General features: G+C 39.7%; 1 pseudogene; it reads right to left on the bottom strand.

The window, feature by feature from the left end:
* Window positions 1-207: 207 nt before the first annotated feature.
* LOC112819388 (PRELI domain-containing protein 1, mitochondrial pseudogene) lies at window positions 208-945 on the bottom strand (annotated as a pseudogene).
* Between the last annotated feature and the right edge of the window lie 6209 nt (window positions 946-7154).

Below are 7154 nucleotides of genomic sequence, written 5' to 3'. Positions count from 1 at the left end.
GCGAGCCACCGCCCCTCCCTGGGCCAGTCCTCAGCTGCCCGCAGCGCGAATCTGCAGTCCTGGCTCCGATGTGGGGACCGTGCCCGCTGCACCGTCAGCGCCAAACAGGACACCGGGCTCAAGCCCCAACACTCCCCTTCCCCCTACCCCCAGAGAGCAGAAAGGGCTAGAAGCTGACTTTTACTAGTAAAGTACAAGGGGGAAGGGCAGAAGGACTGGAGCCGGGTGGTCAGGTGTCCTACTGCCCCAGGGCCTGGGCTGGCTACACGAAGTGCTGCCGCTGTTGCCGCTACTTGCTGGCCGCCTTGCTGGCAAGGTCCTTGGCCTTCTCTGTAGCTGCCAGTGCCGTCTCCTTGGCCTTCTCCTTGGCTTCCTTGGCTGTCTCAAGGAGGGTTTTGGAAGGGGCCTCCCCTTGCAGCTTGGCCATGTACTCAAAGCCCTTCATAGTCTTGGTCACGTTGCTTTTGAACCGGGCAAGACCAAATTTCTGGACAGCTCTGGAGACACCAAATAAGCTAGAGGAGACCCAGGCTTCCTGGCAGATTTTGGTCCAGCTGCTGTTATCAGAGTTCACACAGTAAACACATGGTTCCTCCACCACCATCAGCTGGGCGTGGTTGATGTTCCAGGTGAAGGTGGTCATGGTCTGGTTCTGCGGGTCCACAATAGAATCCTCCAGGATGTACACCAAGTGAGCAGCATTGGCAGGAAACAGTCGCTCGGCCCAGCGGGACATCCTGTTGGCCTTGGTCAGGAGACACCAGGACAGGAGTTGCTGGTCAGGGGTCACCTCCCGGTGCACTATGTCTTTCGTCAAGACCTGTTTGCTATAGGGATTCCGCTACCACTGCCAGAAGGCAGCGAACACTTGGTCCCAGGAACTAGGGAGCACACTCTGGCCCAGGAAATACTTCACCACGGTCCCAGTCCGGGCGGGCTCAGCACCCACGCAGCATCAGGGGTGCGATGCCCCAGGGAGGGGTGGGCACGCGGAGGCCAGACCGGGGCTCGGTGCACGCCAGCCAGGCTCGCAGCTCAGTCACCACCGCTCTGCACCCAAGCAGCCGCCGCGGCCACGAGGAGTCCCCTATCCACATTTTTTTTTTTTTAAGATTTTATTTCTTTATTTGACAGAGAGAAAGAGACACAGCCAGAGAGGGAACACAAGCAGGGGGAATGGGAGAGGGAGAAGCAGACTTCCCGCGGAGCAGGGAGCCCGATGAGGGGCTCGATCCCAGTGCCCTGGGATCATGACCTGAGCTGAAGGCAGACGCCTAACGACTGAACCACACAGGCGCCCCCCCTTCCACATTTTTGTTGAGCAATTTAGAACCTTGTTTTTGAAAACCAGCAAAATTATTTTTTTCTTTTTTTTCTGTCATAGTCAATGCTTATTTATATTTACTAATTTATTGACTTATCTGTTCACTGTTAATTTTCATATCTAATTCTTTATCCAAGACTCCTTTTCCCTTTTGCTAAAGTAAACTTCTCAGTGATAGTTTATTCTTTAAAGATATTTTTATCTTGTACTCATGATTTTATGATAGTTTTTGTGGCTATAGAATTCTAGATAGACAGTTATTTCCTTCAGAAACTTGAAGCTATTATTACATCAATCTCTGGATTCTAAAAAATTATATTTTCTCACATTCTTTAAGTTCTTTTTGTCTTTGATATTCCTCAGAGATCAAGAAAAAGAGTCATGAGACAAGCATAGTGAAATCAGCAGGTGCCAAATCTTACAGGGTGTTATGGGTCAAACTATGGTTTTGGACAACTGCCTTAAAGGTATTGAAAGATTTTTAGCAAGATGTCATGTTCTGGATTGAAGTTTTAAATGATCATGCATAATACTTTGTGAGTAATTCATTAAAGAATGGCAAGCTTTTGACTTTTTCCTTAACACTTTCAATATAAAACGTGCCAAATTAATTTTTCTAAATCAAATTAAATCTTGGCTGTAAAATCACTTTCCAAGGTTGGTAAGAAGTATAATGTTGGTTACCTTCTCTTACCTGAGGTTATATGTGGGTCCTGGGGTTCTGTGCCTGCATAAACAGCTCTAGGTTGTACCTGGAAGCTGCAGAACATGTTTCTCCTCTCCCTTCCTTTCCCTTGCTGCCTCACCTGAAGGGGGATCATGCTTACCTGGACTCCTACCACTGTCTGCACAGGTCATTGAAATTTGTGTTGACCCATTGGAAGTTCCATTCCTTCTTTGCCAATCTTGTCCTTAGGGGTTCTCTAACCAGTGTCAAAGCTAAGACTAATTTTCAGAAGCATGTGTGCAACTCTTAGACTATCCAGGTAAGTTTTGGGTCTTTTTTCTTTTTTTTTTTCAGTTGAACTAGACCTTAGAAAACAAAGGACTGTTTCAGATATGCCTTTAAGATATCACTTCTCAACTTTTTCTTTTGAACCTGAAATATTAAACAGTACTTAATTCCTTTCAGATACCAGGGTGAATGGAAAAGGAACACATGGCTTAGGTATTAAGGCCAAACTATTTTGTTGGGAAGAGTTGGGGAAAAGTACTTTCTGAAAACTACATAGGAAGGTTTTCAGTGTATATTGAGGCTATGGTTATTGCAAGTGTTTTTCCCCAGCCTGTAGCTTGTCTTTTCATTTACCTAATGGTGTCTTTCAAAGAGCAGACGTTTTAAATTTTTATGAAATCCACTTTATCATTTTTATTCTTTTATGGTTTACCATTTTTATGTCATCTATAAGAAATTTTTGTTCTCCCAAGGTTATGAAGGTTTTTAGTTACATTTTCTTCCACAAATTTTATCACTTTAGCTTTTGTATTTAGGACTCTGATTCAAGTTACTTTTTGTATAAGGTAGAAGGTAAACATCATGGTTTACTTTTTCCAAATGGTAAGCAATTCTTTCAATAGCATTTGTTGAAAAAAGACTATCCTTTACTCATTGAATTGTGGTGGTACCTTTGTCAAAAACAATTGGTCATATAGGGGTGGGTTCATGTTGAAACTATCTATCTTTTCCATTGATCTACATATTTATTTATATGCTGATGCTACACTTTCTTAATTACCGTGGTTTTATGGTAAGTCTTGAAAACAGTTCATATAAGTCCTCAAAATTCTTTGTTCTCTTCAAAAATTATTTTGGCTCTCCTAGGTCTATATGTTTCCAAACAGATACTAGAAACCTTTTTGTTAATTTCTACCAAAAAAAAAAATGCTTTCCAGGAATTGATTGAAATTGTAATAAATGTAGATACCAACTTGAAAGGAATTGACAGCTTAACAGTATTTTAGTCTTCTAACCCACTTATTGAGGTCCTTAATTTCTTTCAGCACTGTAGCTTTCATTGTACAGATCTCGCATATATTTTACTAAATTTATCCCACGATATTTCATGTTTTGGGATGTGATCATAAGTGGTTATTTTAAATTTAATTCTCTGATTATTTGTGGCTAGTATATAGAAAACAGCTGGTTTCTGTGAAATGACTTTGTTTTCTGCATTTTTGCCTGACTTAATAGTATTAATAGCTCTTTTTAAAAATCCTTAGCCTTTTCTACACACACGATTATGTTATGTGTGAATAAAGACAGTTTTGCTTCTTTCTTCCCCAGCTTTATGACTTGCATTTTTGTTTTCTTGTTTTACTGATGAGGAGCTCCAATTTGATAGTGAATAGAAATGGTGAGATTGAGCACCAAAATAAGTTGATGACTGTGAAAGTGCTGTTGTATAAAAATGTTAATATCATTTATTATTCCCTGTATATGCCAACAGATATGGTAGCAGTTAATAAATATAGGAGGGATCCTCATGGTATAGCACATATATATGTGTTCCTGAAGAGAATATAATTCAGTTATGATTTTTAAAAAGTTCTAATTTGGTCTGAGCCATTCCTTAGTTTCATAGTTTTGAGTGAATTATTAATACTTCCAAAGATGCAGTTAAATGGAGAAAACAGTATTGGCTTCATAACATGTTTTAGCCGTGACTCTTTCAGATGCAAGTTACAAAAACTCCAGCTCAGCTAGTTCAAGTTAAAAACATAACAAATGCGATTTATTTACTTCTGAAAAAGATTTGTGGCACATCTGGCTTTTAGCCACTCCTCAGATTTGCTCAGCTGATTCTCTCCATGTGGTAGCCAATAGGATTCACAGGGATTCCAGACTGACATATTCCTTCAAGAGAGAGTGCCTCTTTCTTAATGATTCTGGTAAAAGTCCCAAGAAGTGATGCATGTAGCCAGTAGATGTCATGTAATGACTGACCATTTCTCTGTTGTCTGAGCATCCTGGAAACCAGAGGGCAAATTGAGTCCTGCTTGAACTACTGACCTAAGGGACCAGTAGGCTCCAAAATTTCTTGTCTTTATCTTTCATATCTGCATCACATTCTGATGATCTCTGAAAATTTGATGTTCCTCTTGGTTCCTCTCTGCCTCTCCAGAACACCTTTTCCATCTCTCAGTAACCCAGTCTCCGTAGGCTTGCCACAATAAACAGTAATGGTGCCACAGGGGTGACCAATGGTGCTGGTGATTATATATTGTGGCATAAGTTTTAGATCAATGACTCCAAGCAGAAGGGACTTTTCCTCCAAAATGGGTATAAAACATACATCTCATCACCACAGATCACAAAAAAATGCCTTGTATGGCAAAAGAGGACATAGATGCAATTTTTTTTCAATGTTCATAGGAAAAGGCAGCATTTCCTTCACATTCTTCTTCTGCAGAGCATATTGAAGTGAGGCAAAGCCTTCTGTAAAATAATTTAATAAATATTTAGTCATCAAATATAACTTTTTAAAAAATATTGATTTATTTGACAGAGAGAGAGAGTGCATGAGCATGAGCAGGGGAAGTGGCAGGCAGAGGGAGAAGCAGGCTCCCCACTGAGCAAGGAGCTGAACATGGGGCTCGATCCCAGGACCCTGAGATCATGACCTGAGCCGAAGTCAGAGGCGTAACCAACTGAGCCACCCAGGTACCCCTCAAATGTTACTTTTTAAGTATCAAAGAGATAAGTGGTAACTGGAGCTCAGAATTAAGGAAGGGACTGCTGTAGACTGTCACACAAGGGAGCATTCCAGCTGGACCATGCTGGTCCCTCAGCTATACTATTTAAGAGTCATTCCCAGTTTCTTAATGCAGAGAAGAGAAATAACTTCAGAAAGCATTATACACTCCTATTCTTCATGTATGTGAGGAATTGTATAGTTTTCATTTCAGATTATTGATTCAGGCATTTTCAGCAAATCTCTTGTCCAATCCTGAATCTCTGAGTTAAAAAAAAAAAAAAGCACTCGTATTGTTCTTGTATATAAATATCTGGACTACATTTGATATCCAGAGAGGAGATTCTGGTGTTCTGAGTAGGCAAAACCAGAAAAGCAGCATTATTTTCAGCATTCCTACATGTATTATTTCTTCTTAGTTGCTTTTGAATGATTCTGCCTCTATTTCTCTATAACAGTAATAGTCGGTACAGCAGGGTATACCCTAGTGTTTTGTTCTCCCAGAATTTTCTTCACATAGTCGAATTTTCTTCTTTCTCAAGTAAGGTATATGAAACAGAATAAAAATAAATAAATAAGGAAAAATAAAGGTGACATGACAATTTATGCTCAGAAATGGTGGGTCAGTGCAAATCTGGATTTCTTAGCTGGATAGATGACCTCATTACTAAGAGTTGTTTATATGAGCCATCAATTTTAACCTTGCAGACACATCTTGACTTTGAAATGCAAACAAGACAGACTGAGTTATCTCAGTTGCCTTCCAAACATCCCTACTTCCATGTCAGAGTTTAAGACAAAGGAAGCAAACCTTTCTCCAGTTGCCACTACTTAACTATGACACTGACCAGGAAACAGTTTTTAGAAGAGTTGGTTAATTTTCATTAGAATTAACATGAGGATTTTTCCTAGGGTCCCACAATTCCATGATGTCTTTTAAAATTATCTGGTCTGTTAGGGTACCCCATACTCTGTTCCCTCTCTTATTTTAAACTCACATTCTAAAGGCTTGATCTTATCAATATGAACAAGAGTGTCAGGGATTTAAGTGCTCTAGCTATGAGGATGTACTGAGTCATAGACAGTGAAATACTCTTCCTTCCTCTATGTGGCTTTAGGTAATTTATGGAACAAATTTTTTCTTTTGCCCCTTATTTTTAAATTTATTTCATTTTTATCCAGTCATTTCTATAAGCAATTTAAAATTGTATTTTTTAATAAAGAATGAAGGGGAGTAAGTCGGAGGGGGAGACAAACCATGAGAGACAATGGACTCTGAAAAACAAACTGAAGGTTCTAGAGGGGAGGGGGGTGGGGGGATGGGTTAGCCTGGTGATGGGTATTAAGGAGGGCACGTTCTGCGTGGCGCACTGGGTGTTATGCACAAACAACGAATCATGGAACACTACATCAAGAACTAATGATGTAATGTATGGTGATTAACATAACAATAAAAATTTAAAAAAAGAATATAAAAAAATCTAAAGTCAGTTGATAATTTTGAGTCTAAGTTTTCCTAGTATGTAAAATTAAGATCTAAAAGTATCTGACTTAGTAACAAGTTGGTATAGTAAGTGCATTGTAAACCAATCACTTGGAACTGGGAATGTTTTTTCTTTATGCCATAGTGGTGCTTAAGTTCTAAAACCAGTATACAAAATTGTATTTAACCTTTGATTTATCTGAAATATAACTATAGAACTAAACTTTATATGTAAAAATGTTTTCTGAGAAAGAAAAATTCCCTGGGTTCTAATTTAAGATGGCAGGAACACTTCTCATCCACAGTGCAAATGGAAATGACTCACTTGTTTCTCCTTAACCATGTATTTGGTGGGTCGTAGTAGGATCAGAGGAGTCCCCCAAGAAGAAATTATGAGTTGTATTTATGATCACAATAAATGCACAGACAGAATTAAAATCGACAACTTTCCCTGGGAAACTCTGCCAGGTGCTTCCCCAATACAGATTCGCTTGAATCTGGCTCTTGTTTATACACTCCTCACTGGTGGGTGGGTGGATCAAGGAACTTTGTGCTTAGTCCGCTGGTAGTTTTTATAACCATATTTAATAGTTTATGTATTTCTCCTAGTATACTGAACATTTTAGAGCAAGACTATGTTCAGTTCACAATGGTA

This window comes from Callorhinus ursinus, unplaced genomic scaffold (genome assembly GCF_003265705.2).
Source record: "Callorhinus ursinus isolate GAN/ISIS: 27379988/994484 unplaced genomic scaffold, GSC_fseal_2.0 scaffold1, whole genome shotgun sequence".
In the NCBI taxonomy this organism is placed as follows: domain Eukaryota; kingdom Metazoa; phylum Chordata; class Mammalia; order Carnivora; family Otariidae; genus Callorhinus; species Callorhinus ursinus.
Note: the sequence above shows the minus strand (reverse complement) of the source record. Positions and strands in the feature narration are given on the sequence as shown.